A 14,670-nucleotide genomic window follows, 5' to 3' on the forward strand; every position below is an offset into this window, starting at 1 on the left:
AAAAAGTTTGTTCAATGCTCCATAAACTTTAGTGCATTACAGGAATACATTGAACTGAGAATTTTATTCGGCCAGCTGCAGAACCGTACTTCGTAACAAGGAGAGAGCAGTCAATCTCCCATTCGTCTGCAGAAACTACAGGCATGTTTTAATTGCTATAGTCCTCATTATCAAAACACAGTGAAATTAGTCATAAAGGTGGATTTAAGAACTCTCGGGAGGGGGGAGGGTCAAGTCCTCTTCTACATTACAGGGTGATATCTACACACTCTGAGGATACTTTGTTTTGTTTAGCCTGATTTTTTTCAAGAATGCCTATGACCGCTACATTTAAAAGACACTTGAATCTAGAATGTCAGGCAGCACTCCGAAGCTCTTCAAACACAAATAAAACATATACATATTCCAGAAGGCGGCTGCCATGAGAACCACACACATCTACAACAGAGGACTTTCAGGAAGCGGGAGGCACTGGAATCCATGTTTTGTGCCTTTCAGTAGAATCGTATGGGCTGAGACTTCCAAAGTACCTTAGGAGGTTGAGACTAGGGCTGGCCAGGAAACAAGAATTTCATTTAGAAAAAAAAGTGAAGCTTTGACATTTGTCTTCTTTCCACATCTGGGAGTCCCAGGTTCAAGTCCCTGCTCTGCCCGGAACTGGGCCACTGCCTGTTCTGGGATGGGTTTCTCTCTCTCTACTTCCCTACCAGAAATTCCAGCCTGGACCGTCACCTGAGAAACCTTCCAATAAGGTTTTCATTGGACCTGATACTTTTCCAAATTGAGATGTTTCAATTTCAATGAATTAGCAATTTCACACACACACACACACACACACACACACACACACACACGAATTCCCAACCAGCTCTAGTTTAGATACATGGGTGCATTTGAAAATGTTGCCCTAGGTGACTTAGAAGCCCAATGTTCAAGGACATCAAGGGTAATTTTTTCAAAAGTACCTAAAATGTCTCAGATCTGCAAAGGTATTTAGGCACCTCACTCCCACTGAACCCTGCACCAATAGCAAGTTACTACACTGCTGGAGCGAGGAGGGAGCAGGGAGGGAATTGTGTCTCAGGGGACGCCTATGCTGCAGCTGAAAACCCGCGGCTGGCCTGCACCAGCTGACTCGGGTCAAGGAGCTCGGGCTAAGGGGCTGTTTAATTGCGGGGTAGACATTCGGGCCAGGCTGGAGGCCCGGATCTAGGACCCTGCAAGGGGAGAGGGTCCCACAGCTTGCAGCCTGAGCATCTACACCCCAATTAAACAGCCCCTAGCCAGAGTCCTGCGAGCCTGCATCAGCTGACAAGGGCTAGCCATGGGTTTTTAACTGCAGCGTAGACATGCCCTCAGAGTCAATAGCTCCTGGAGCTACTCCTTTGGGGGGTGCAGATTACACACCACCTCTTGCCCACAACTGTGCATCATGCACAATCTCCAGCCGTTCTCAAACTTCATTGCACCGCGACCCCCTTCTGACAACAAAAATGACTACACCTAGGAGCGGGGCCCAACGCCGGAGCCCGTCTGAGCTCCACCACCCCAGACGAGGGGGAAGAGGCAAAGCTCGAGCCCACCAACCTGTGCGACTTCAGCTCCAGGCAGGGGGCCTGTAACCTGACCCCGCTGCCCAGGGTGGAAGTGGTGGGGTTCAGGCTTCGGCCCTGGGCCCCAGCAAGTCTAACACCATCCCTGGCGACCCCATTAAAACGGGGTTCCGACCCACAGTTTGAGAACTTCTGATTTCTAGCCCATACGATCCATATCGGTACATAGCTCTTATGAAATAAGCATTTCAATCCACACAAGTAGTTTGGCTCTATGGCTCTGTGGCCATTCAGGGATTCGCACTGGCACACTCATCTAGCCACGCTCCTCTTTCTGTAAACAAAGAAATGGGCTAGTGGCGATGCAATACGAGTCCTCCCTCACAGAGAGCCTGGTACTACACCCATCGAACATACCAGGCCAGATCTGACAAATGGTCCAGAAGCCTTTCTCCACAAGGCAGGGGGAAGAGGCTTCACAAAAAGGGGCAAGAAACCCTGTTGGAATGGTCTGTCCATAGGGGAGTTTCTTCCTGACTCCAAACAGCTAATGCTTATGTGAAACCCTGAAGCAGGAGGGGCTCAATTCTGCCAAGGACTGAGCCCCGTCTTCACTGGGAATCAAGGGAGTTCTGGTTCTCAGGCACCTTGCACCATTCAGGGCCCAAGACACCAGTTCAAATCCATTCCGTGGCAACAAGTCATTCCCATGAGATAGCGGTTTGGTGGCCTACATGCAATGAATTGGTGGCTTCAGAGCCATTCCTAACGAGGTGGGGAAAAAACTCAAGCCATCATCAGCAGTATCAGCTAAGCCCAAAGACTGAATGGGTTTTGGAGAATGAACTCCCCTCCCACACAGTGGAGGACCCTCCAGTGCAGAGTTAAAGCATATGAACAATGCAGCATAGGGTAGTCCATCCTAGTGTTACCAACAGCGCCTGCCCTAGTCTGACTCTGCTCAGGTTCCATGACCACACCTTTCCCACACACAAGATAATTAGAGCTGGTTACTAAAATTAAATAAATAAATACAAACAACGCAAAATAATCAAATTTTCTAAGTTGTTTCCATTGTGAATCTTGTAAAACGGAAACCATTTTTTAATTTTTGTTTTTATCCTCTTTTTTGGTCATTGAGCTCAAATAAATTAACCCCGCTTTTTTAATTTTTCCCTTTGCTACCCTAACATTTCAAACCTTTGCCAACTTTTTAAAAATATACAGGATGGCAGAATTACAGATTTTTGTTTCTCCTTCTGTTATTCTATAACTAACACGTATTCTAGAATTCTTTGCAATTCTCCAATAGAGAAAGTCTAAAATGTTTAAGTGGCAAAAGGAAAAAAGAAAAAAGTAAAATAATCCAGACATCATCCATTCCGTTTCATTCAGTAGCAAAAAGAGGGAGAACCCTCCCTCCCCCAAATGAGCAAACAAAACCTCACAGATTTAAACATTTTGGTTTAAAATGAAAAACAAAACAAAAATTAAATAAACTAAAAGCTTCTCATGAAAGTGGATCGGATTCAGAAAAGGTCATTTAAAGTTGTGAATTAAAAATTTTGACCAGCTCTACTAAAAACCTCACTTTTCAAAAAATGAGTGAAAACAATCTTTAATATGCATAGTACCTTATTCACTATACAATCACAAATGCAAATTTCAGCTGCCGGCATCACAGCGTAGTACAATTACCCTTGTACAGCACATGCCTCTCAACTGTCCCTCACATTTTGAGATACGTCTCACATGCATCTGAGGAAGTGGGTATTCACCCACGAAAGCTTATGCTCCAATACATCTGTTAGTCTTAAAGGTGCCACAGGACTCTCTGTTGCTTTTTACAGATCCAGACTAACACGGCTGCCCCTCTGATATTTTGAGATACATCATTCGTTTTAGTCCCAGTTTCCTGCACAAATTTCATACCCTGTTGTCACTGTCCCCCTCCCCACCCAAAAAAAAATGTTATTATTGGAATTTTTTTCCCCAGCAGAAACAATGATGAAGCTGGTCTTACAGAAAGAACTATTTACACGAATGGGAAAGACTCCCAAAGCATTTTAAGTTTCCATCAGGACTAATTTGTCCAACTCCTTTTTGGGGTCTTTATCACACACAGCAGGTAGAGAGGAAGAGTGCAGAGTACAGCTGTGTAGGTTTCACTGTATAAAGTAAACATCTGCCTTTCAGAACATGATCAATGCTTTCTGGGGGTGTATGATTTCAGGCTATGATATATATTCCCCCCCCTCAAAAACCCATGAATCAAAGTCCCAACAGCACCTCAGAGAGCTTAACTCCCCATGGGTAGAGTTTGCAAAAGGCAGGTCGAATAGACTACAAGCAGTTTTTTACACAAAGGGTTGAGCCTACCTCTGAGAGTGGTGGCAGGATATTGGATTTCACCAAGACTCTTCTTAGAGGCCCCATTTTAAGTAGCTCCCACTGCTACATAAACATTCCCCTTTGCACACACAGACCATAATGGTGGGTTGAGGGGTGGGGGGAGTTTCTAGTGGAAGGGGTTAAAAGCAAAGAAATGGAAGATTCCACTTTTATTGCCAGGGACTTGGTGCAAGTCTCCCACCCCAACCCGAAATCACTGAACAGGAGGGAGAGGAGAAAGTGGACTGAAAGATCTGCCCTTGGGGGAAGGCTCTGAAACAAAAGATCTGCTCACCCACTCCTCTACCAAAGGAACTAGGAGCAGTAGGAACCTAGCATCCATTCACCCCCTCCTGCTTGAAGCCGGGCTGTTTCCCTGTCTGGAATCCCCGGTCCATCTGTTAGCCGAAGGGAAGATGATGCACAAAACTACCCAGATCAGATGACAGGAGATTTGGAGGCTTTCTTCTTTCTTATTTAAGTAAGAGGATGAAGTTTTAATTTGAGCTCATCTCGGGGAAGGGAGAAGGTTACTGAATCCGGAGAGCGCGCGGCTGCATAGAGCAAATGAAGGAACAAGTGGTCCTAAAACTGGGGAGAACTAACTGAGATTACAAAGGGCTGGTTCCAAGCCTGAGCCGGTGGGGAGAAGCAGCCAGAAGAGGAGGGAATTGGCAACAGATTTGTTTTGATGGCCCCCCACCTCCTATGCACACAGTGAAAAAAGTGATTTTTTTTAAGCAGGGGGTGGGGGGGGGGGGAGGGAAGAGACTCACTTCTTGGGAAGTTTTTGCTTTTTCTTCCTCCCTTCCCTCTCCTTCACAATGAATATAAAAGCTATCTGAATCCCAGCATTCTTTCTACCTGCAAGTAGCCCTGAAGTACTGCCCTCACTTCCCCCCTCCCCCCCATCTCCCAAACTGCCCCACTCCATCAAATTCTCTAGAGTCAAAGGCCACCCTGCCCCCCTCTCCAACCACCACAACCCTGGCACCAGATGTTCACTGACAAAGGGAGAGTGAGCTATAAAAAAAAAAAAAAAAAAAGTAACCCCCTCCACCTTCCCTATCCCAACTGGGGCCTCTGGCAAGAGAAATTCAAAGCACACACCAGACCCGGCTGTCAGCAAATTACTGTCCAACCAACTAACCTTCCCTCTACTCCCAACCCCCCAGCTAAAATACCCTAGCCGATCTCAGCAAGATGTATGGTCTTGCCATAAAGGGGCTGTCTCTCTCGCCAGAGGACACGCCAACAAAACCAAAACCACATCTGAGAGAGTGTCCCCTGTTTTACTCTTTGCTAAAATAGCCCAGCCCAAGGGGGGGGGAATGGGACGGACAGAAGGCAGGAGTCACCATCACCATTTAAAAAGGAATTTAAAAAAAGACCAAGACATCTACGCTCTGTCCACATGAAACAGCCTTAGCAGTTACTTTGTTTAAACACTGCTGTTGCAAGCACTGCTTCCCAGAATCCTCCTGTACCCTCCCCAAGAGGGTCTTGCTAGCCAAACCAGGCTACAGATTAGCCATCTGGATTATCTATACTTAAAAAACAAAAAACACAGCCTGAAGACTGGCCTGCCACGTCTTTCTCCAGGGATTTATTTGTAGGGAGGGAAGTGAAAGGAAAATTCCCCCCCCCCACACACAACATGTAATAATTTCCCCCAACACAACTATTTTCACTCTCCCCTTCACTCAATTTTTTTGGGGGGGCGGAGTAGTCTTTTACATTCTTGTTTGCTGTATCAGGGCAGCATATGTTTATCATGCCTGCAATGTTAAGACTTCTGGGAGGTTTATTCCTCCCCACCCCCATTCTGAGAATCCCACCAATGTAATTGCTGGCTTTCTCCCCCACTCACAGCACAAAGGCCGGAGGAGCGATGCAGATGTATATTGTTTGCACACAACCCAAGACGAGCATGTGGACAGAAGTCCCGTCTCAAATTAGTCCTGGAACATTATGGGGCTACACGGCCAGCCCAAGAGCAAAACTGAATGCCCTGCGGGAGAAAAGCAACAGCCCATTTATACCACTCGTTATTTGTAACAATCTCCAAGGCTGGGTTTTGAAAAGGCTCCAGTGACGGTTTCCCTGATTTGTATGGGCAACACGTCACATGGCAAGTGCTTTCCCCTCCCACTTCCAACAGCATCACAACCCTACTGGAACAGAACCCTGGAAAAAGGAGATCTTCATTAGCCCTGTATTGGTAGTGGGGGAATACCTTTCCACTCCCCAGGGGCAGCGGCCATACATGAAAATCCTCTCTCACCATTCGACGATGAAATCTCAAAGTGCCAGGCTCGGGGGAAGCGTGGACTGTCGTTTTCTCCATTACATGGGGGTTTAGTGCTTGTGTTACAGCACCGTTTTATTTATGGTATGACTTCTGTCAGTATAATGATTCTATATAAATTCCATATCCTGATTCCGTAACAATACTCTTTGCTATTATACTAATGGTCCCATCAGAATGGCACCGGCGCCATTATCAGAAAATCTGTTTGTAATAGAGAATCAATTGCAAGAGAGGCATTAAACCCAAATGAACTATTGAAAAATGATCAAAACAGGGGCTGGATTGGATTCTTTGGCTACAGTTACAGAGCAGCAAACAGCCCATCAGGTCAGACAGTTAAGGACATTTAACAGATCAGAAACAGGAGGGAAGTCACCCTACAGACTCAGGCACTGATCCTGAAACCCTAACTTGTGTGACTTATTTGAGTACGGGCTATTCCTGCATGTCAAGGTTGCAGAATCCGGCCCTTGGTTTTTAAATGCTCCCATTACCATAGTAATCTGAACACCAATCAGCACGCAAGGAAACTCATGCGCCCCGCATAAGCATGCCTGAAGAGCTTTGTAAATAAAAAGTCAGTTCCGAATAGTCTTCCTGCAAGCCTCCTTGCCATGAGTGTTCATACCTGTCCCAGCAAGTGAGCTTGTACCAAGCTAAGAAGTGAGTCACCATGCAAATGTCACAGGATGTATGGGCTTAGTGAAAATAATGGTATTGCATGGTTCTGTTTGATACATCTCCATACCTACATCAGCCAGGCTGCATTTACTGCTGTAACATCTCCCCGGTGCCTCTTGATTCAGAAGGTTTCATATATTGAAACAGTTATTATTACTCCTACAAAATACTTCTGGAAGGGCAGCTACTCCTTCAAAGAGAGCTTTTGACAGATGTTTTCCTACAGTCAGCATTTGAACAAACACAATGTCTTACACTCTCCAGAGCCCCTAATTTTACCAGTTCATTTTTCACACCCACAAACGCAGCATGAAATAAATTCAAATGTAACAAGATTACACTCGCTTGCTGCCAAAGGACCTGGTGCAATCTCTCTGCTCAGTCCAACAGCAAAGCCCTGAGCAGAAATAAAACGTACCTGGTGTGTACAAAATCTCTTCAGATACAGGGGCACAGGGGAAGCAGGTAATGATAGAGCCTTTCATCTCTAGGCCACTGGTTAAAATCCACCCTAAAGTGAATAACAGCTATGACGTGATGGCTATACAAAGACCAACGTGACATGCACGGATGGCTTCAGTCTAGCTCCTAATGGACAGGTGTCAAACACACACAAAAACCCCATTCTTGCACTTGGCACCCTCTTTGGCTGTCTCAGCAGAAGCGCCAAGACCTGACTGGCTATGCAGCTCGAATTTTCTACCTTTATGCTACAGGGGAGTCCTTTGGATGGCAAGGTAGCATGGACAAGATGCACTGCAGCTGGCTGGCCTGTACTCACTCTACAGACAGAGGCAAGATGCCAGAAACACTGGACTAGAAATCAGAAGACCTGGGTTCTATACCTGACCCTGCCACCAACCTGCTGCGAGCTTCAGCTAGTCACTTTATCCTTCTGTGCCCACCTTTCATCTTGGCTCTTTTATAATACCTAGCTCTCATACGGTGCTTTCCATCAGACCTCAAAGCACTTTACAAAGAAGGCAAGCAACATCATCCCCATTTAACAGATAGAGAAACTGAGGCACTGAAAGAGTAAGTGACTTGCCCAAGGTCACCCAGCAAGCCAGTGGCAGAGCCAGAAACATAACCCTATTCCCGAATCCGTATCTGTGGTCCATCCGTAACCATACTCTTTGCTATTATATAGCACACTGCCTTTGGGGCAGGGACAGTTCTGATGCTCTGATCCTACCCTAAGATAGGTCTCAGTTTCCCAGGTTATTATTGTGACACATTTCTAAACTAAATAGTCATACCATAGGGAGAAGAGGTAACTATAGGCAGAATTCTGGAATGGCCTCCACCAAACAGACTGGGAAGAGGAGAGGATTGGAACTCTCCAGGACTGAGGTTAAGAAACAGGATAACATATCAATCTGATAAGGAGGGATTTATGTATATAATGCAACTATCGCCTTTCCAGGAAATGAGCAGGCAACTCCAACTGTATTTAACCATCCCCACTCTGAACCCTCCAAGAGTCTCTTCTGAGTTTTGGAACACCCAAAATGAGGCACTTCTTTCCCCACACAAATGCAAAATACCGTCTTCTCTGGTCTGAGGGTAAATAGCCTTAACTACTAGGGTGACCAGGTGTCCAGTTTTCGACCAGAACACCCGGTCGAAAAGGGACCCTGAAGGCTCCGGTCAACACCACTGACCGGGCCGTTGAAAGTCCGGTTGGTGGTGCTAAGGCAGGCTAGTCCCTACCTGTCCTGCCACCGCGCTGCGCCCTGGAAGTGCCCAGCAGGTCTGGCTCCTAGGCAGAGGGACCATGGGGTTCCACGCGCTGCCCACGCCCCGGCTCCACACTCCCACTGTCTGGGAACTGGCCAATGGGGGCAGAGGGTGGGCTATGGGCGAGAGCGGCGTGTGGAGCCTCCTAGCCCCGGACCTGGACCTGCTCGCTGGACCTGGACCCTTCCACACCCTTAACCCCTGATCCCTGGCCCCACCCCAGAGCTCTCACCCCCCCCTGCACCCCAACCCCCTGCTTCAACCTGCAGCCCCCCTCCCGCACTCCAAATCTCTCGGCCCCACTCCCCAGCCTGGAGCCTCCTCCTGCACCCCAAACCTCTCACCCCCTCCTGCACTCTAACCCTCCTGCACCCCAAGCCCCTCATCCCCAGCCCCACCACAGAGCCCTCACCCCCTCCTGTACCCCAACTCCCTGCCCCAGCCTGGAGCCCCCTCCCACACCCCGAACCCCACCCTGGAGCCCACACCCCCAGTTAGAGCCCTCACCCCAACTCCCTGCCCTAGTCCAGTGAAAATGAGTGAGGGTGGGGGAAAGCAAGCCACTGAGGGAGGGGAAAATGTAGTAAGCGGGGGCGGGGCCTCAGGGAAGGGGCGGGGCTAGGGTGTTCAGTTTTGTTCAACTGGAAAGTTGGCAACCCTATTAACTACTACAACAATCATTGCCTTGTGTCTCTACTGTGAAAGGAGGCTGTCTAGTGGTTACAGAAAGGGCCTGGGAATAGGGACTCCCTGATTCATTTCTACCTCCGTCTGGCAGTATGATCTCAAGCAAGTAACTTAATTGTTCTGTGTCTCAGTTTGCCTGTCTGTAAAATGGGGATAATGACACATTTCCTACCTGACAAAGATATGTTCATTAATATTTGTAAAAGTTCCTTGCCATTCCTGGATGGTCAATGTGAAAGAATTGTGAGTGGAACTGATTTTATTCCTGAGGGGAATAGACAGGAGAAAGGGAAGAGACACCCTCAAAATAGTGATCCTCTGCACAGTTTCTGCTACATCAAAGTTCAATCCAGCAAGGATTTAACCTGAACCACTGCTGTGTAAACAGAACCCCATTCACCTCCCCCAGAGACCTACGCACTAACGCCCAACACATGTAAGGTCTATTTTAAATGCACAAATACTAGGTATCCTATACTAAAATGAATCTAAAGAAAAAACGATCAGGAAGACACATTTTAAACAAGAAATTATCTGTTCAGTAAATATTTCCCCCCCCACTCCTCCTCTGGAACAAACCAAACAGCATCAGTTATAAATATCCACCTCGTAAAATTCTGGAACTGACAAGCACCTTCACAGACTGCATAACTGATTGTAAGTGGGTGGACGAAAGCATGCCTGATGTACATTAAACCAGTTAAAAAAGAAGCAAGATCACACAATGCAGGTGGTGGGCTATTTAGGGAAAGTCTCTTTTTTAGCATGCTACTATGATATTATTAGGGATTTTATTCTCTAGCACGTGTGGTGATCTCAGTGCAGCTGAATTTGTGATTTGCCTGCTTCTAGCTGGTATTTTCAGAAGAGAAAAGGAAAGTAAGCACAGACGTTACTTGGCAAAGTACAGTCTAGAGAATTCTTTTTTTTTTTTAAAGTACCATAATGTTAATGTTTGAAACCGCTTTTCATAAATAGTAACGATCTGCTTAATCTTTACATTTTCCCCCTTAACTGCAGGAGAGTTCTCAGACAGCGAACGATATAAATTTAAATTTAAGTTAGAGGAACACTTTAACGGCCCAGCTGCTGAGAATTCCAGTTGGAGTTTTGCTGTGAAAAGTTCCCTCTAACAGAAGGGTATTAATCCTTGCCGGAGTGGGAACTCCAGGGGGTTTCGAGGTGGGAGGGAGGAGAGGAGAGGAGAGAGAAGATATAAATCATAAAGGGATGGAAAATGGCCACTTCTCTCTGAAAGTTTCCAACAAAGCTGCTCCCGTTCAACTTCACATTTCTAAAGTGAAGGGTTTTAGTCTATTCTACCTCTTGGTCGAAAAAAAGGATTACATTTTTGCAATGGAAATAGTGGTGTAATAGATGTAAATGCATCCAAGAAGCTCTAAAAGCAGCAAAAAAAAACCGGTTACATTTTATTGCAGCAGAATACAGAAACTGTACAAAAATTACACCTTGTAAATATGCACATTAGCCCTGTACATAAAAGAGACGGTATCAATCAAATCCCAGTGCTATGCATGTGTTAACTGTGTATCGCCTTCATCTAGCCCGCCCTTTGTTCAGAAAAAAAAGAGGAAATCTCACGGAGGAGCTGGAGGGATTGGAAAAATAAGTAATAAAAAGGATGATTTGGAAAATGTCTATTTTTAAACAGAGGAAGCCCGTCCTTGGTACACTTTTATAAAGGGAAGACAGGAGTTTTGCACAAACTGGGGAAGCTGGACACAGTTTGTCATTTATTTGTCCCTTGTTTTGCAAATGAACGCACCAGTAAACGATTGGGCAGATTTAAAGGCGGCGGGGTTGGGGGAGAATCAATGTGCCTTTAATGATTTCAAAATAACGCTGACCTACACAATTAATCTTCACTGCACAGAATCCCCCCTCTTTCAATTAAACAACATCATCGATCCCCCAAAGCCCTGAGACAAAAAAGGAGGAAAAAAGTGAAATCTCTGTTATAATTTGGATGCCACTGAAATCTGCAAGCAGCAGCAAGCCAGTTCCCAGTCTGACCCCACACAAAACAAATCCACCTTTCCCCTAAAGTCTGGGAGCAGCTGGCTCAAGAAGGATTCTTTAACTTTATTTTTAAACCTTATATTTTGATACCAGATGCAATGTGCCAGACACAGACCGAGGGGTATTTACAGACGTGGGGGGAGGGGGGGGGATCTTTACTGAAACACAATCAACCCACAGCAAATAAATGGGGGTGAAAAAAAACCCTTCATCTCCAGTTTAAAAGAGAGAGAGAGAAAAACACACACACAGAGACAGGCAGGATCAACCATAAAATTAAAGAAGGCAAGAGACGGATTAACGAGCAGCCCAAGGGAAGCTCTCTGAACTGTAACTGGCTCTGGATGTTCCCAAGCCGGAGAAGGGAATTATTCCCTTAAAAAGGAAACTCTGGACTGATGTTTTAAACTCAGCCACCAGAACATAAAGTAACAAGTAGAATCTGCTCTGGGTCTAATCTAGCGCACAGCCAGGGGAGAAGCCCTAGGGTTCCTGGTGGACTGGGGGTGGGGGGCAGCTCATGGGAACATCTCGGGTGGGGGGCAGAGGGGAAAGGGGGTTTCTATTTATCCTGCACCAGGAAAGCGACGGGGACTAGCTCCTAAATGAGCAGTTCCTGAGTGGAGCACCAGAAGTTAACAGAAGGGTTAAAAGGAGAGGGGGAATGTGGAGAGGGGAAAGGGGGCAGGCGACGGGGGAAAGGAAAGGAAAGGAAGCGGTGGGGAGAGGGTAATGGGGGAAGAGAACTTGGCGCGGGGGAGGAGGAATGGGGGAGCAGACCAGGGTGAAGGGGGCAGAGGATGGGAAGCGGGTGATGGGGGAAGAGGAGGACACGGAGCAGGGGCGAAGGGATGAAATGGGGGGAGCAGAGGCTGGAGAACAGCCCCATGCAGGTCCCACAGACCCAGGGTGCCAGGAGCCACCCCACACACACACTTCAGACCCAGTCAGGCTGCAGGACTCACCGTGAGGGCTGGAGCCTTCCCATCGGAGCCCCCGAGAGGGGCCCCCAGCTGCAGCACTGGTGGCCAGAAGCAGCGGCTAGGGATCCATGAGGCGTCCGGTTCCCGTTAATCCAACCTGGGTTTGGAGGGGGGTAGGGGGTGACACCTCCTGCAGGGTCCGGAGCGAGACACGGGATGGGACCACGGGGGGAGGGGGGCAAAGACTGGGAGGAGCCAGGGGAGGGGCAGGGAGCAGCTGTGCAGGACAAGGTCTGTAGGGGAAAATCCATAAGGGACAGGGGAGGAGCGGGGCACAGTTCCATGGGTAGGGTAGTTCCATGGGGGATGGGGTGTGGGAGGGGCAAGGAGGGGGCTGCAGATCCATAGGGGAGGGCATAGGTTCTGTAACTAGGGCTGCTGCAACACCCCCTGGCTTGAAGTGATTTCCATCATATGCAGGGTTTACAGTTTGGGTCAATGGCTCCCAGCCCCCCCACTACTCACGCTGTTCCAGCCCCCCTGGGGGAGGGAGAGCTGATCCATGGAGGCGGAGGGAGATCTATAGGGGAACGTGTGTGGGATGGGGGGAGGAAGAAAATCCATAGTGGAAGGTCTTTGGGAAGAGGGAGAGGAGATCCATGGGGGGGATGGGGGGGGGAAAGGGGGTACTTGAGCTGGCATGGCCCTGTAAGGGACAGGGATAGAGTTGGGGGAAGCCCCATAGAGGATGTGCTGCCTTGGCGGGAGGGGGGCAGGAGGGGCCTCCTGCCCACCCCCAAGGCATGGCAGCCAGTAACACATTTAGCTCCCCGGGGTAAATCTCTCTTCCATCCCATGAGTTTGGAGAGGCAGAGAAGGTTGGGATTTTGTTTTTGAGCGGGTGGGGAGGGGGTGATTTGGGCCTGGGCCCCAGCCTGGTCCAGCTGCAATGTAGCTAATAGAGACGGCTCATACATTTCCCTTTCCAAACCGGCTGCTAGCCTCACACCCCAGAAGGCAAGAACCGGGGCAAGGAGAGAAAGACACGCTCTGTGTTACTGTTTCTAGGGGCTTATTAATTATTATTATTTATTATTATTATTAAAGAAAGCCTTCCAGCTTCCTTTTTTATTTGTTGCTTTCCCATCTTGGCAACTTCCAGCTGGAGAATCTCCGAGCCACCGGCAAACAGCTGAGCCTCACATGCCCCCTCTGCAGGGCAGTTAATTATTCACTATTATACTGAAGGGAAACTGAGGCACAAAGACTGAACAACCTGCCAAGGGCGCACAGCACAGTCAATGGAGCAGCCAGCTCTCGAACTCTGCTCTCCCTTCGTTCAGGCCCTGTCCCCACTAGAGAAAGAAGTGTGTTTTTAAATACAGGTTAGCCAACACTGTTACAATCTTAGCAGAGGCCAAACAGACCCATAGGGCTGCAGCCAGTCACTGGTGCTTTAACCACAGCGTCACAGATTTGCGCCAAGCTCGGTTAGACACTAAGCTGCCGGTATCTTCTCTGCACTAGCACTGCCACTGGTGGAGCTGAACTGCGGATAGCAACAACGAGAAACCTTGGTACAAGAGGATACTGCGGACACAGCCCATGACAACCAGGGCCCAGGAAGGCTGGAAGGGGAATGACTGCAGGATAATCGCCGCTACAAATTTCGACAAAGACGAAACATAAATAAACCAAACATCAATTTTTTGCTACAGTGGAGGCAAACTTTATCGGACTATAAAAGGCCTGGGGATTTTTTAAAACCCATTTGTTATTTATGAAGCACCATAGGTGTGCAAGGCTCTTTACAGGCATAAAAAAAGCGATGATAATCCGTGGCCTGAGGACTTTATAGTCTAAATAAGACATAACGCAGCACGGGATGACAAACAAAAGACTACAGAAGGGGATCTGGGACAAAAGAGGGCTTCTGCAGAGAAAGACCATGATATGCTTATTGTTACCTACGTGTGTTAAAGTTAATCTGAAATCCCATAGAGATGCTACGCTTTGCTTGAGGGTGGAAGCAAATCATTGTGTATTCGCGGTTTTAATGACTAGAAAATCAAAAAAGGAATCCTACAAAAAGTGGACACATGGATGAGCAACACAAGCACATAGGGACAAAATCAGAAAGGCCTAGACACAAAATGAGTTACCCCTTTGCAAGGGACATAAAAGGCACCAGGAAGAGGTTATTTAAATAGGAGTAAGAGAAAGATGAAGGAAAGGGTAGGTTGTCTACTTAGCAGAGAAAGAAAGCTAATGACATCAAGAAGGCAGAGGTGCCTCATGCCTATTTTGCTTCAGTTTTTACGAAGGCTGATGGCGACCAGATACT

The 14,670-nt window shown here is 47.5% G+C and overlaps 1 protein-coding gene across 12 annotated transcripts in view; it reads right to left on the reverse strand.

Moving 5' to 3' along the window:
* The window catches only part of PTPRS (protein tyrosine phosphatase receptor type S), a 253,032-nt gene that overhangs the window by 187,481 nt on the left and 50,881 nt on the right, over window positions 1-14,670 (reverse strand). For 2 of the 12 annotated variants that reach the window (XM_065578680.1, XM_065578673.1), the window contains exon 1: window positions 12,369-12,611. The exons of 4 other annotated variants lie outside the window; for them this stretch is intronic. The gene's annotated coding sequence lies outside the window, so the exon portion shown is untranslated. Of the gene's footprint in view, window positions 1-12,368; window positions 12,618-14,670 lie in introns of those variants that run through there. 6 more of the 12 variants (XM_065578678.1, XM_065578679.1, XM_024105738.3 and 3 more) reach the window with 5 other exon arrangements.

Source organism: Chrysemys picta, chromosome 25 (genome assembly GCF_011386835.1).
Source record: "Chrysemys picta bellii isolate R12L10 chromosome 25, ASM1138683v2, whole genome shotgun sequence".
NCBI classification, from domain to species: domain Eukaryota; kingdom Metazoa; phylum Chordata; order Testudines; family Emydidae; genus Chrysemys; species Chrysemys picta.